The sequence below is a fragment of the Zosterops lateralis genome (genome assembly GCF_965231275.1).
Source record: "Zosterops lateralis genome assembly, chromosome: 7".
In the NCBI taxonomy this organism is placed as follows: domain Eukaryota; kingdom Metazoa; phylum Chordata; class Aves; order Passeriformes; family Zosteropidae; genus Zosterops; species Zosterops lateralis.
Genome location: NC_139767.1, coordinates 20,231,717 through 20,245,175, shown reverse-complemented (window position 1 = coordinate 20,245,175; position 13,459 = coordinate 20,231,717). Strand labels below are relative to the sequence as shown.

General features: G+C 38.7%; 1 protein-coding gene across 8 annotated transcripts in view; it reads left to right on the top strand.

Moving 5' to 3' along the window:
* CSRNP3 (cysteine and serine rich nuclear protein 3) overlaps positions 1-13,459 on the top strand; it is a 98,147-nt gene that overhangs the window by 49,306 nt on the left and 35,382 nt on the right. Inside the window, exon 1 of one of the 8 annotated variants that reach the window (XR_014590496.1) lies at positions 7,539-7,638. The exons of the other annotated variants lie outside the window; for them this stretch is intronic. The gene's annotated coding sequence lies outside the window, so the exon portion shown is untranslated. Of the gene's footprint in view, positions 1-7,538; positions 7,639-13,459 lie in introns of those variants that run through there. 8 annotated transcript variants of the gene reach the window in all.

Here is a 13,459-nt window from a genome sequence, read left to right as displayed (position 1 = left end):
ACCTTTTATTTTAGAATTTAGATATCTTCTTGTCTATTGGATTGAAAGTCCACTACGTAACATTATGTATTTTATTCTAAGTATTATGTTGAAAATGTCTTGTGCTTTAAGTTGGAATGCTTCATAAACTGCTGAAAAATGTAAAAACCTATTTATATTGCTGCTTAGACATGTTTTGTGTCTGGTATATTTTCACATGTGTCTCTGCTCAAAATACATGTTTTTATGGTAGATTTGAAGATTGTAACAATCAAAAAAAACATCTTTGTGTGGAAGATGAAAACTAAAGAGCTTGTCTGCTTCACTGTGGGAGTTGAGAAAACAAGGAACAAGGTAATGTTGCTGGTTTAACAGCAGTGGTGCTTTAGGAAGGTCTGTTGATGACAAGTTCAGTTAGGAAAGGCAGTCTGCTTCCATCTGGACTTTTTTCCTGTTCCAATGGATTGACTCAGTAAACTTCTTTTGGTTTACTACGGTACATAAAAGGGAACTCGAAAAGCCAAATAGTTGGAGAGAGAAAATACTAGGTATCATGTTTACTTCGAATGTCTCCTAATTTTATTTCATTTGAAACTTTTAAGTTGGAAAATGATACTATGAGAAAAGGTGTTGTAAGTGACCAAGCAAGGAAAAGGGATGGAGTAAGAAGTATTTCAGTTAATTATATGCCCAAAGGCACCTTTGTTTCTTCTGTTTATGTCTTAAAATTTCTAACCACACCAAGCATAGCTCTGTGTAGTTTTGAATTATTCCTCAGCATGGGTCATGTTGGAATGTCTGAGGTGTCATGGAAACTGGAGGGAGAAAAGCTGGCTTATGAAGCCATACCAGACAGCACAGGCAATTTCTCTTCCAGTATCTGCCCTCTTCAAAGTCTTTATTTTATTTTTTTTTTTTTCAGGAGAATGACCACTTTGCTCTTTCAAATAGAACTTACTTTGTTTTATTTGAAAGAATTCATGCTCTTCTGGCATTTCGAATGTTGGCTGTATTACGCATTACATTATTAATTATTTGCTTTGATTATTTACATCATCTAAAGTAACAGCGGTCAAGAGATTCTTTTGCTACTTGGCTATACATCTCTCAGTACACTAGTTTGCCTGCCAAAGTTAGTATTTATTTGATTTTGGTGGTTAAGTTCCAGTTTTGAGAAAGGATGTGAAAGGAAAAAGAAAATCTGTATGTTTACTGCAGATGAATATTTTTGTTTGTGTACAATAGCTCTTCTAAAGCATAATATTTTTCAGCACTGTTTCCTGAAAGGAAGTGTGCTCTCCTCTGGGATATCAGCCTGGAAGAGGTTCATTTTATCTTGGAAAAATGTAGTTTATGTAAGATGTATCAAGAATGTATCATTAAAAATGGGGTTGTTTTCAAGACTTGTACTAAAAATCATTAGGAAGGGATATGCTGTGCTATATCCCACAGTATGTGTAAAGAGAATTCATTCTTACTCTCTGCCAGTTTTTTACCCCATGATTTAAAAAGTTGCCTCTGGTCAAGCAGATATTAAGAGTCAAAAAAAAAAATCAAACTATAGATGGTGTCCTTCAAATTTGCAAGGCAGGGTAAGGGTGCTGGAAGCAGAAGTGAAGGACAGCATTGCCAGCCCTACACTGACGTGCCAGGAGTCACTGTATGAAGTTTGGTGATGGGTTTGCTAGAGTGCCAGAAATCAGAACAGCTGCTCACAGGCCTACCCCTCATTTAGAAGCTGCTTTCTCCATCTGTCTGTTGATCTGAAGATATCACCTTTCAAATAGATTTTGTCTATTTCCATTCATTTCAGTGACTAGACTCTTATTTCAAAACATAGTTGTATTTTTTTTGTTAAGAATGCCATTTATGAATGAGTAATATTTTCATACTTGTGCAGTTCAGGAACCCAAAGAATGTCATTCCTCCTGTCATGGCAGGCTATGGAAATCTATCAAGCCCCAGTATTTGGAACTGAATAGTTATCGTAACACAGCTTGAAGATCATTTAGCTGTGATTGATCTAGAGAAAGCTAGGGATTTGGGACCAGGGTGAAGAAATTTATTTGATTAAATTATATTTGTCTAGAAAAAAATATGTAGAATTTATATTTAAGATTATCCTACCCCAGTGTTACTTATTGTAACTTTAGATTAATTATTTTCTCTTAGGTGAGCATTTTAAACTCTGTAGAACTTCTGTAATGGCACAGTTCCATGGGAAGTTTGCAGTTATGCCTCATCCCAAATTCAATTTAGAGGAGTTTGCATGGGCAAGGTTTATAGATTTTACCAAAGAAGCAACCACAAATCATCTATTTCCAAGCCTGAAAGCCAGTGCTGAGGCATTTAGAGCTGCTGGTGGTGTAGCTCATAAATTGCAAACCATGGCATATGAACCATGCTGTTTGTAAGAGCTGGAGTAAAGCATACATGCTCCACTGAATACATTTTATAAATCCTAGACTTCAAATGTTTTTTTGTCACTAGAAGGCTGTAAAAGTTTCAGCAAAACCCTCTGTTTACTTAACTGGTATGGAAGTTATTACATTTCTAGTGCAGTTGAAGAAACCAGACGTCTTGCATTTTATTGCAAGGTACAGGATTCCAACCTTTAGAATAACAAGACATTGAATGCAAGTTGTCCCTTTTTTGTTTCACGAAATTGAACAATGCTCTTCCCATAGCTGATTCTTATGTGGTTCATCCAACTATGATACAGAATACTGAACAGCAGATGAAGTTCAATACCCAGCAAAATAATGTAGTTGTATTAGGTGGAAATGATTTCAAGTTCAAATCATGGGCTTAATCTGGTTTGTGATACATGGCTAGTTTTGGGTTATTGCAGGGTCTTTGGGTTATTGTGGGTCTTTGGGGTTTTGTTTGAGGTTTTTTGTTTGTTTTTAAATTCTGTTCAAGATATGAATTTCAATGCATATGACCTTTATAAAAGCACTCAAGTCTACATGCATATAGAGTAGAATAAACCAGGATTTATAAAATTATTACTTATTAATGATAGCAATTACTCAGAGTCCAAATTTTGCTTAGCCAGTTCACTTTTGCTGTAGCTTCTGTGCAATTGGAAAGCATAAGAATGTTCCTATTAATTGTTTTTCTTACAAAGTAGATATGGGATCTGACTGGTTACCCTTATTTACAGATGGTCAGCAGGTTCTTGATTCTATTTCCATTTGGATTCACAAAAAAAACTTTTATTCAAGAAAAGAGAGCCCTTGCTTACCTCAACTCCCATGGGGAGACCCTGAGTGGAAGAGATTGGTAAGCATTTGTATTCTCCCACTGTTGTTTCAAGGAGATGTGAATTTGGATTCTCTCGAAGAAATCCTGGCTGTTACAGGAGTATCAGGAAGTATTGTCTCATTTGAACCTTGTGGAGTAACAAGGGAGGCCTAGGTTTTGGCTGCTGTGAGTCTCTTGGGTGATCTATAATCCCTTTTGTGGTGTCAAAAATGCCCTTCCTCAATAGTATGTTTGGGCAGAAATTCAGCAATGTGGCTCTGACAAAAACTTCGTTCTATTTAGTAACCCTGTGAGAAGAGAGGATGGGCTGAGATAAAATATAATTTAGCTACCTAAAAATGTCAATTTATATTTAGGAAATTCAAAATTCCACTATGGAGGATTGAAGCTTCCCTCCCTCCCCCCACCAGCCTTGAAGAAGTGATTAACCGAGGGTGCCTCTCAGCATGGAGACTGCTTGCTGCTATTGTCTCCTGCAGAAACAAGTCTTTGCTGCTAACTGGTTTAACTGTATCATGTCCTTGAACATGTTTTCCTCTAACCACCTTTCAGTATTTGAGGACTGTTCCATAGTGTATATAACAACACGCAGAAAAATGTGACAATAGTACTCTTTTCCTGACCAATTTTTTGTTCTTTCCATCTGTCAGACATTTGGGTTTTCTTTTTTCCCTCTAGTGCTACTGCAGCAAAAATGCCTGCCTTTTGTTTATGTCTTCCTACATGAGAATTGTGACATCATCAGTGGTATTGCCAGGGGAAAAAAATATGCATAGCTGTAGCTAAACCAGCTGTTCGTTAGCGATTCTTCTAGTCTGCTTTCATGTCTTCTCATTAATGTACACACAGTAGTGTTTCCTGCCTAAGAGACGTGGAAGGTTCTCAGCCACAAAATATCTGCTCAGTCCGTGTCTTTGGGTAGATGAAAATGGTGGCACTTCAAAATACACTCATTCTTGATAATGGCATTTTTTAAAAACTGAAATGAATGTGAAAGCGTAGAAGATACTCATTACTGGATTTAGTTGTGGGTAATTCTGAATCCTTTACTAGCCATCTTGTATAATTCAGTGTAATCATAGAGACTGCATATCAACTGTTACAAAACCTTATTAATACAAACTGAGCAAGATGCCAAGAACAACAAAGAAATGAGTTTTGTCATTGATTTGCATGACGACACGGTAAGGCAAATGAATCTATTAGTCATGCTTGTCCCTTCTTCCATACAAATCAGCAGCAAAACTTCCACTGACTTTGATAGGACCAGAATAATGCCAACCATGAGCTACAAGCTGTCATTTATTCTAATGAGAGAGATCTTAAATAGAATAAGGAGGTATTTCATTTGTGGAATGTTAATGAGAAGACAGTTTCTTTTGCTATCTCATGTTATCAAAATGCTCTGAATTATTCTAGAGATAATTGACTGTTTTGTAGAATAGCTGCATCTTTGCAATGTTAATATTATGGATAATTGCGTGTTCGGTATGAGTTTTCAGGGTGGAGGAGAGATGTTCATTTATCATCACTAGCTGTTTGTAGAAAGCTAGCTTTAAATTAGAATATTCAGGGAATTCACTCTGCAGTAGGAATTAAGCTATCTCCAAATATTCTAGCATGGAACCATGATACTGATAATTGATCAGTAAAAAAAATAATTAATATTTACCATTTTCTGGAAGAGCTTCTGTAATTTGAATTTAGGTATTCACTTGTTCTAATATGAAATGCTCAGGTAAATATTAAGTTATTAACCATTATAAAATGTTACTTAAATTTATAATTTTTTGTTTAAAATAAACAAGATAACAGAAGCCAACCAACCAAACATGTGCGCGCACACACAAAAACAAACCCCAGAGCATCACCAACTATTACCAAGAAGAGATTAGACTTCATTGTATTACATAATTTGTCATTTAGATTTGAGAGTAATCCTTGCTCAAAGGGCCATTTCTTATTCACCTGAGTAGCCTCACTGAAGCCAGCAAAACTCATTTTACGACCAAAGATTACAGGATAATGCCCCTGACTGATGAGACAAATTTAAATTAAGGGTCTGTTTTTTAGGTACAATTTTTCATCTGTAAGCTCGTCTTCCACATAAAGCATAAACACTGGCAGATTAAGTGTTGGCAAAATATTACCTCTTTGGAATATTAATTTCAGTGTGTACTGTGTGCAGAGCGATGCAGACAATGCATGGCTCGTGCCACTGCCCACAAGAAAAAATTACATTTAACAAATCTCTTTAATTTCTTCTTGGACCAGTGTTACAGTGAGAATGATGATAATAATTAAAAAAAAAAATTGAGGGGATTTCCATAACTACTGCTGTCCTAATGAGCTAAAGAAGTCTTAGAATTTGTTATTCCTTCCTCATAGTAGACCTCAGCTGATAAAAATATCCGTAGCTGGTGAAATCAGTGGCATGCCTGGCTTTCTCAGACAAAACTCCCATGTGATCACACAGGCAGCCTCAGTGAGCCCGAAGCTGCTCAGCAAGCAGTAGGTAATGAGTCTTTGTGCAGAGTGAAGCTCTTGTGGCTGAACAATAAAGCATATGGTACCAGCAATAAAACACAGTGCTGGGAAATTTAAGAAGATTCTGCTGGAAGTGGGAAGACAGTGAATATGTCAAACGTTATAAAATGACGATCAATCTGGTTTGGGTCCTAATTAATAAAAACAGTGCATGGATTGGAAAAACAACAATTTGAACAGGTCAGTTGTTTTATAGATTCTTCACACACTTCAGTGTTTTAAATATAAATGGGGTTTTTGCTATTTCTTTATTGTTAATAAAGCCAGGTTTCTTTAATTTTCTAAGGTGGGATTGGAAAGATGCACATCAGTGTGATACCAAGCTGAATAAATTGTGTAAGTTCTGTGATCAAATTCATTGCAAAAATGTTTTTACCATTATTCCTATGCAATTCAAACTTCAATTGTGCATGAAAAATGGGTTAGCAAGTAAAATTAAATTTATGCTAGATGGATCATTTACCAATATCATAAAATATTTAGTAACAACAATCTATTACTCTTCTATGTATTCAAGACTAATTCTTTCTCAGTAGGAGATCTGTAGTGTTTGTGTTTGGTTAAAAACAATGTAACATTAGAGCATATTTAACAGTGCACTTACACGGTTTTTTTTCCTCCTCATTCTTCTTGGAAATTTTTGGAAGTGGTGTTTTATGTTATTTTTAATGCAATTGTATACACCTGGGGGTGATACATTATAACCCTCTGCATGCATTTCACTCTAATATTAATGCAAAATACGTTTTTATTTTTTGAGCAGGTAATTATTTCTCATAGTAGTTCTTAGTTAATTATACATAATTGTTTTATTTTTGAAAACTGCTCCCAAGATTTCTGTGGCCTGTGCTTGTCTTACTGAGGATAGATGTGCAAATTCTCGGTAGTTTCATGTAATATAGAAATTAACCATGTAAAAGTTTTAATCCTTAAATCTCTTTACAGTATTGGGTTTGGGGCTTTTTTTCTTTCTTTTCTGAGTACCGAAGATGGTAAATTAGATATGCTGATTTTTGGGGAGTATTTCAACAGGAAGGAGATGGAGCCCTTGAATAGCGATTGGGGAAATAAAGGAACAAAACCCGAAATGTAGAGGACAGTATCTCTTTTCATGTGTACTTATGATTTCGAGGGAGTGATGTGCCGTCTAAGTAGCACGTTTGTGCTGTGTCCGTGTCCGTGCGGGAGGCGCGGGCCCGGCGCTGCGGGCGCTGCTCCCCGGGGCTGGAGCGATGCGGGTTCGCTTTGTGCCGGGCTGTGCGCACCGCCGAGCCCGCGCCGCCGGCCCCTCTGGAATTAGAGAAAGGGAGAGGGGAAAGGGAGCCCGGGCTCCGGCCGCAGAGCCGGGGCGGGGGGAGCGGGTCTCCCGGGAAACCGCGGCGGCGGCGGGCGGCGCTGGCCCGGCTCGGGGCGGGGGTCGCTGCCGCCCGGCTCCGGCGGGCCCGGGGCGAGGGGCGGGGGGCCGGGCCCGGCATGCCCCGCGGCGGGGCGGGGCCGGGACATGCAAATGCGGGGGCGGGGCTGTGCGCGGCGCGGAGGCGCGGGCAGGTACCGCGGGGCGGGGCGGGGCGGGCGGCGCCCCCCGGACACCGGAGCCGCCCCCTGGACACCGGAGCCGCCCCGCGGGAGCCGCCGCCGCCCCGGGCCCTCCGCGGGAGCGCGGCCCTCACACGGGCCCGGGCGGGGCCGCCGCCGCCGGGGCCGTGCAGCCCGCGCAGCCCGCGCGCTTCCGCGGGCGGAAATGGGCTTTGGCTTTAAGGGCATCGTGTTCCAGTTGCAAATATTGCCGGTACCTAAGCGAAGGTGCTTCGCAGTCCCTGCTTTAAAGCGTTTCTCCTGTAAAAGGTAATTTTATATTACAATCCTGATTCAGCTTGGCATCTCAGGTCGCAGGCCTGCTCATGTTTTAGACAATAGGTCAGAAAGGAAACGTAAAAGTACTTTTTCACCGTATTTACGTGTGGCCATTAATTTATTTAACAGGGAACCCTGGTAATATCGCAGTAACACCTGCAGTATGTACCGAAGATTGGATGAAATAACACTGAACATGTCGCTCTATGCTAATTTAAATGGAGAAAATACAGCAGTATACAGTCATGCAATTATCATATAATTACTATATTTGTCTAAAATGAGTACAGTGGATCTTAAATTTAAATTTATGAGGCAGTTAGGTACTTACAGCAAGTGCATACAGAGATAAAATTAACAGTGTGCAGTAAAATAACGATAGGAGCATCCCTACAGAGCAGCATTCCCACTGTTACAATGGAATCGCAACTTTGAAATACCTGTCTTGTCTATTTATATAGGACGGAAACAAAAAAAACCCCAATGTTTTTCCTGTGGATCAGGCTGTTCATATTCTAAGATGTTCCCAGTATCAAGTTTTTTAAGAAAGCTTAAAGGTAAAATTCCTGAAGCAGAAAGCTGAGCTGTGTTGCTACCAAGTTATGGTGAACTGATGACACACTTTTCTTGAAACTTTGTTGAAATTTTGGTTTATGTAAACACTTTACGCTGTAAATTGAATGGTGGCTATTGAGTCTCTTTAAGAATCATAAATAGAACCAAATCTTTATGAATGTATCCAGCATTTTGGAGACAGACGTGATTTTGATCTCTCGTGTTACTCTCAAGTTTTGTGTTAATTATACTGTCTTAATTTACTTCTGGATCTGCAATGTTTTGGTTTGAGGATGCACTGTTTACTGTATATCTTAGTTTTTTGGTCTGTTTATCAGAAAGAGGAATTTGCATTTATTGTAAAATACCTTGCTTTGGACAGATGCAGTAGTTGACTAAATGAAGTTTTAAGATCAATATAAATTGAAGGCGTGTAAGTCATGGTTTAGAGTACACAGTGGCAAATGTTTGGAAACTACTTCCAAAGCTTAAATATTTTCCCTGAGATAGCAACAGATGATTGTATCATCTAAAACTTTTACTTGCTCTTAAAATGTACTTCTAGTAACTGAACCTTGAAGTTTGGAGTTGTTTTCCTTTTGAACAAGCAGGTGGTGAGTCAGGCTGAAGCAAGGCACTATAATATATTGCAGCATTGGTAAAGATGTCTTAAAGATAAATTTACATGTCAGTATCTCTTTTTGCTCTTGTTTTGAGCCAGATATGATGCTGAGAAAAACTGGATTATAGATGTGCTCTTTCCTCAATAAAATATCCCCAAACACCATCACATCTTTAAAATGCTGATACCATCTGAAGTCCTACCAGTCAGTTTTGATCACTGTTGCTTCGTTCCTCTTTTGTAGGCTTTTTTAACCCTGGAAAAGGGATTGAATGTAGATAAAAGACAGATATGACACATCTACAAATGTACAGAAAGCAAAAATATTTACTAGGTTTAAACAGCACGGAGATGAATAGCATGTCTGTAATTTCTCCATCTCTCCACAGATATGGATACAGTATCCTAGTGAGACTTGTGATAAATGGGAGATGTGAGTAATTGATACCAAAAAAAGAAAGACCAAACTGGAAAATTGTGGCCTTTTTCTTCCCTGACATTTGCATATAATTCTCTCCCACAGCTCCCCTATCTCTGGTTTTATCCACAAAAGAGGTTTGAATTTTTAGCAGCTCTGCTTCAGTTCTTCCATCGCTTCATATAATTTTTCACAAAGAAATAGGGGAAAAGGAGTAAAAGCTTGTATTGCCATAACAATTTGATGAAAATTCACTAAATATATGTAACTGGACAACTGACATATTGTGAAATTAAGGATAAAAGGAAGAGGAGCTGCTTGAGTTTTTTAAGTTTTTTCTATGCTTAAGTGCAAAAATATAAGCAAGGATATTTCTTGAAAAGTAGCATCCAAATGTATTGGACAGTTTGCATTCAGGCTTTCAGGTGAAAAGATACATGGCTTTTGTTTAGTACTTCATAAATAATTTCGTGGAATATATATAACTTGAACTCGTGATTGATTTTGGGGCTGGTTTGTATCCTGCTCTTTCATAAGCAGTAGGGATTTGCATATTTATTTCATTGTCTAACGTGAAGTAGGAAATGTGGGCTGCATAGTGTGGAGCCTGACTCTCATCAGTGGTTGTGAGGGATACAGGCAGGAACTACAACATCATGTACCGATTGTAGCTTCACCATCTCCCGTAGCTGTTGTATTTTGATGAGGAAATGCAGGCGATGATGCCATTATGTAGTGGAAGGCTGCAGAGTGAATAAGCCTCCGTGGTATTTGTAGCTCTCGTTAGCATGCTGCCCCTTCATTACATCTGGTTATTCAGTTCTGGTCTATCATTTCTGTGCACGCCTGTAAGTAAGCGATATTTTTCGTCTTTGCTGCTGGGGGGAATAAAGGCATCGTGCCGAGCCCGAGCAGCCGCTCTGGTGCCGGGGCTGCCGCGCTGCCTGTGCGGCTCTGCAGCGCCTCGGTGACAGAGCCCGGGCCCTGCCGGATCCCCGCCCGGGGACAAGCCTTCCCTCTCAAACACATCTCCCGGGCTGCCTGGGAGCGGGGTCAGGCTCCGCGGTGTCGGCGGGTGTCCCACCTGAGCAGCGCCCGGCGCATCCCTCTGGGATGGTGAAATGGGCTGACATGGGTGGCGGTGGGTTTTCTGAATAGGTGTATGGATTTGATGGTGAACTGCTCACTGATTTAAATTCTGGTCTTTGTCACTGTTGAACAAAATCTGCCTTAAATGTATCATGAATATGTTAACAAGGAGGCTGCATTGCAAATGTTTTTAGTTGCACTTCCTAAGCGATAACCATCTCTAGTAAATGCCATTTGTGTGGGGTGATAGGGTAAACAAAAAACGTTGAAAGCCACAAAATGTATTTGTTAATTGTTTTTAGTGCGGACAACAAATGGTAGCACTGCTTACTTCAAACATGAACCGTGACAGCTGAGCAGGCTATTCTCAACTAAGCATTTTTGTCTTTTAAATATTCTATTTTAGGGGCGAGAAGGGAAGCCCCACGACTCAGAAGGGAATTGACTTGCAGGGTTGCCATTGTTTTGCTCTCTTGTTGTACCAGAGTCTTTATTGAACCATTCACTTTCAGGGTAGCCAGAGGTTTAACTTTGTAGCTTTCAATTAAGTTGTTCAGTTGTTTACTATTATCCCCTTCTCACCCACTCTTATTTCTAAACAAACATCTTTCAACAATAAAATGGAAAAGCAGAAATCGCACAGTATTGACCCTTTTAGCTCCTCTGGAAAAGCCAGAGTGATGAGAGATTTAAGAAAGCAAAATATATCAAATAATAATAATTTAAAAACCATCGCAGGTTGGAAGTGTGAGCCACATACCTTCACAGCAGTGCTTTTCAGGAGAGTGTAGGGCAGGTAATTGATTTTGTCCCAGCAGACTCCCCTGGCTGAAGTGGTGCTGAATGGTCATAAGGTGCTTACGAGTCAGGCAGTGAGATGGCAATGGGCTCGCTGCTCAGCTTCTATTCATCACTGTCTCGGTGACAAGAGTGCCTTGGGAATTGGATGGGTACATACTTATTATTAGACCTGCAGCTCTTCTGTCAGCTTTCTAGTGAAGTTTTCAGCTTTGAATTATAGAGTGAACTGAAAAGAATTCTTAGACATGTTTATTAGTATACAAGTCACTGCAGGCATAAACTTACGGTTTTCTTTAGTATGAAAAGAAGTGAAGAGAGTCAACATTACATTTTGACACAACAGGGACTTTTAGGTCAGTCCTACTGTGGTCTGTCATGCTGTGTTAGCACCATAGGCCCTTCCTTTAGGTGCCTTTGTGTCGATTATACACAGGTACACATGTACAGGTGAGTAAGGACCTATGGGTAATTTTTGCTGGCCACAAATATGAAATTACTATTGGAAATTTTGCCTGTTGTGCTTTTTAGATCCTTTTTGAGGTTTGCAGTTACTGAAATTACAGAGAAGACTACTGGCTTGCAGAGAAACATTTTACTTTACCAATTACACATATTTTGTCTGCCTTCATTAAAAAAAAAATCTCATTCTGTGCTACCATGGTCACTAAATCTGGGACTTCGAAATCTTCATATCACTGACCTTTTTGACTCATTTCTTAAGGAAATCAGGTATATGCAGTTATGCTTTCTCTGTGCCTGTCATATTGTTCATTATGTTTATCATATTTTCCTAATTAGTTTTTTTTACCTGTTAGCTCATATCATCTGAGCTTGAAGCAGAAGCAGTCAATCTTCTTCAAGTATTGTGCAAATGGGTGGTGAGGTAGGAAAGAGAAATTGCTAGTTCACACCAGTAAAAAGCAATTTGCGCTGTGACTAAGACCCTGATTATCAAAGTAATCACATAGAGGAAAGCTTAAACACCCCGACCCTGGGGAAGAGCATCAGTGAAGCTGCCCTCATACTGTGCCTTGGGTAATCCATCCAGAAGAGACAAATCCATAAAAAATCAAATTCTGTTGGTTTCTCAGGTGTTTGTTTTGTTGGTGGTTTTTTTTTGTTGGGTTTTTTTTTGTTTGTTTGTTTGTTTGTTTGTTTGGGGTTTGGTTTTTTTTTTTGGTTGGTTGGTTTGGTTGTTGTTGTTTGTTTGTTGGGGTTTTTTTTGTAAACTTGAAATTAAATTCTACTCATTTTTTAGCTGGTAGCTGAGTAGCTTGTTTTTACCTTGTGCTCTTCTTAGAAGAGAAGGTGAATTGTCAATTCATTACATAGGTATCTGTGGCAGAAAAGAACTTCACAGCTATGTTGTATGAATTCACTGTTTCCTGCATTCAGTAATTTGTTGTGTATGTTACAAGAGGTTTTTTGGTTAATTTCCCTCATCAGTGTTTAATTGTGAAATAATATTTTTTAAAAAAATCTCTAGGTTTTAAAAAAATAAATGTTTTGTTTTTCAGAGTTGAATATATACACCATGTATGATGCAAAGTCAAAAAGCAAATCCTAGAAACAAATAGCAATTTTGCATCTTTTATTTTTGTGTAATTTTTTTGTGGTCTGAATGCCAACTTAGGGCTGTCTTGGGTGTGCATAAAAAATGCAGGTTGTAGCATTATATTTTGGTTGTCCTTGATCTAGATAGAAAGCTTGAATTATTATAGCCATAAAGCTATTTTTGAAGATAGTAATTTCAAAACATCACAGCCTTCCAGTAGATATTAATAATTTATATTTTCCAGTACAAATTGTTTTATTGACTTAATTCTCTAGGGAGAAAGATGCACTTAAACGTATTTTTACTAATTTTGGCTTTACTTGAGGCCAAGCCTGAATGAAGTCATGATTTTACTGTTATGCCATAGAGCTACATTCATTTCATTGGTGGCAATTACATGTTGGCTCCTGCTGACCAAAATTATTTTTGGTTTTAGGGGCCTGTTTTATTCTTCCTCAGATACTTCTGCTGATGAAAATAATATTTTTCTGGTATTTTCTTAGCTGTATAGTTTCTACCATTTTCTTTCAGCTTTATAGTACAAAATAGCAACAGAGTTTTGGGCTACCAGAGAAGCCAGTCTGTAACTTTACATGACTACTAATAGCTGTGACAAGTATTTATTTAGTGTCTTAAAAATGTGCACAGCACTGTGATTTTATTAGAGAATTGGGCTAATTATGTTCTTTCTAATGTCAGCATTCATTAAAAAGATAAAAACAAGCAGTTATGGGAGATTTTTTGCTTTTGGTGTTAAAAAAAAAAAAAGGGA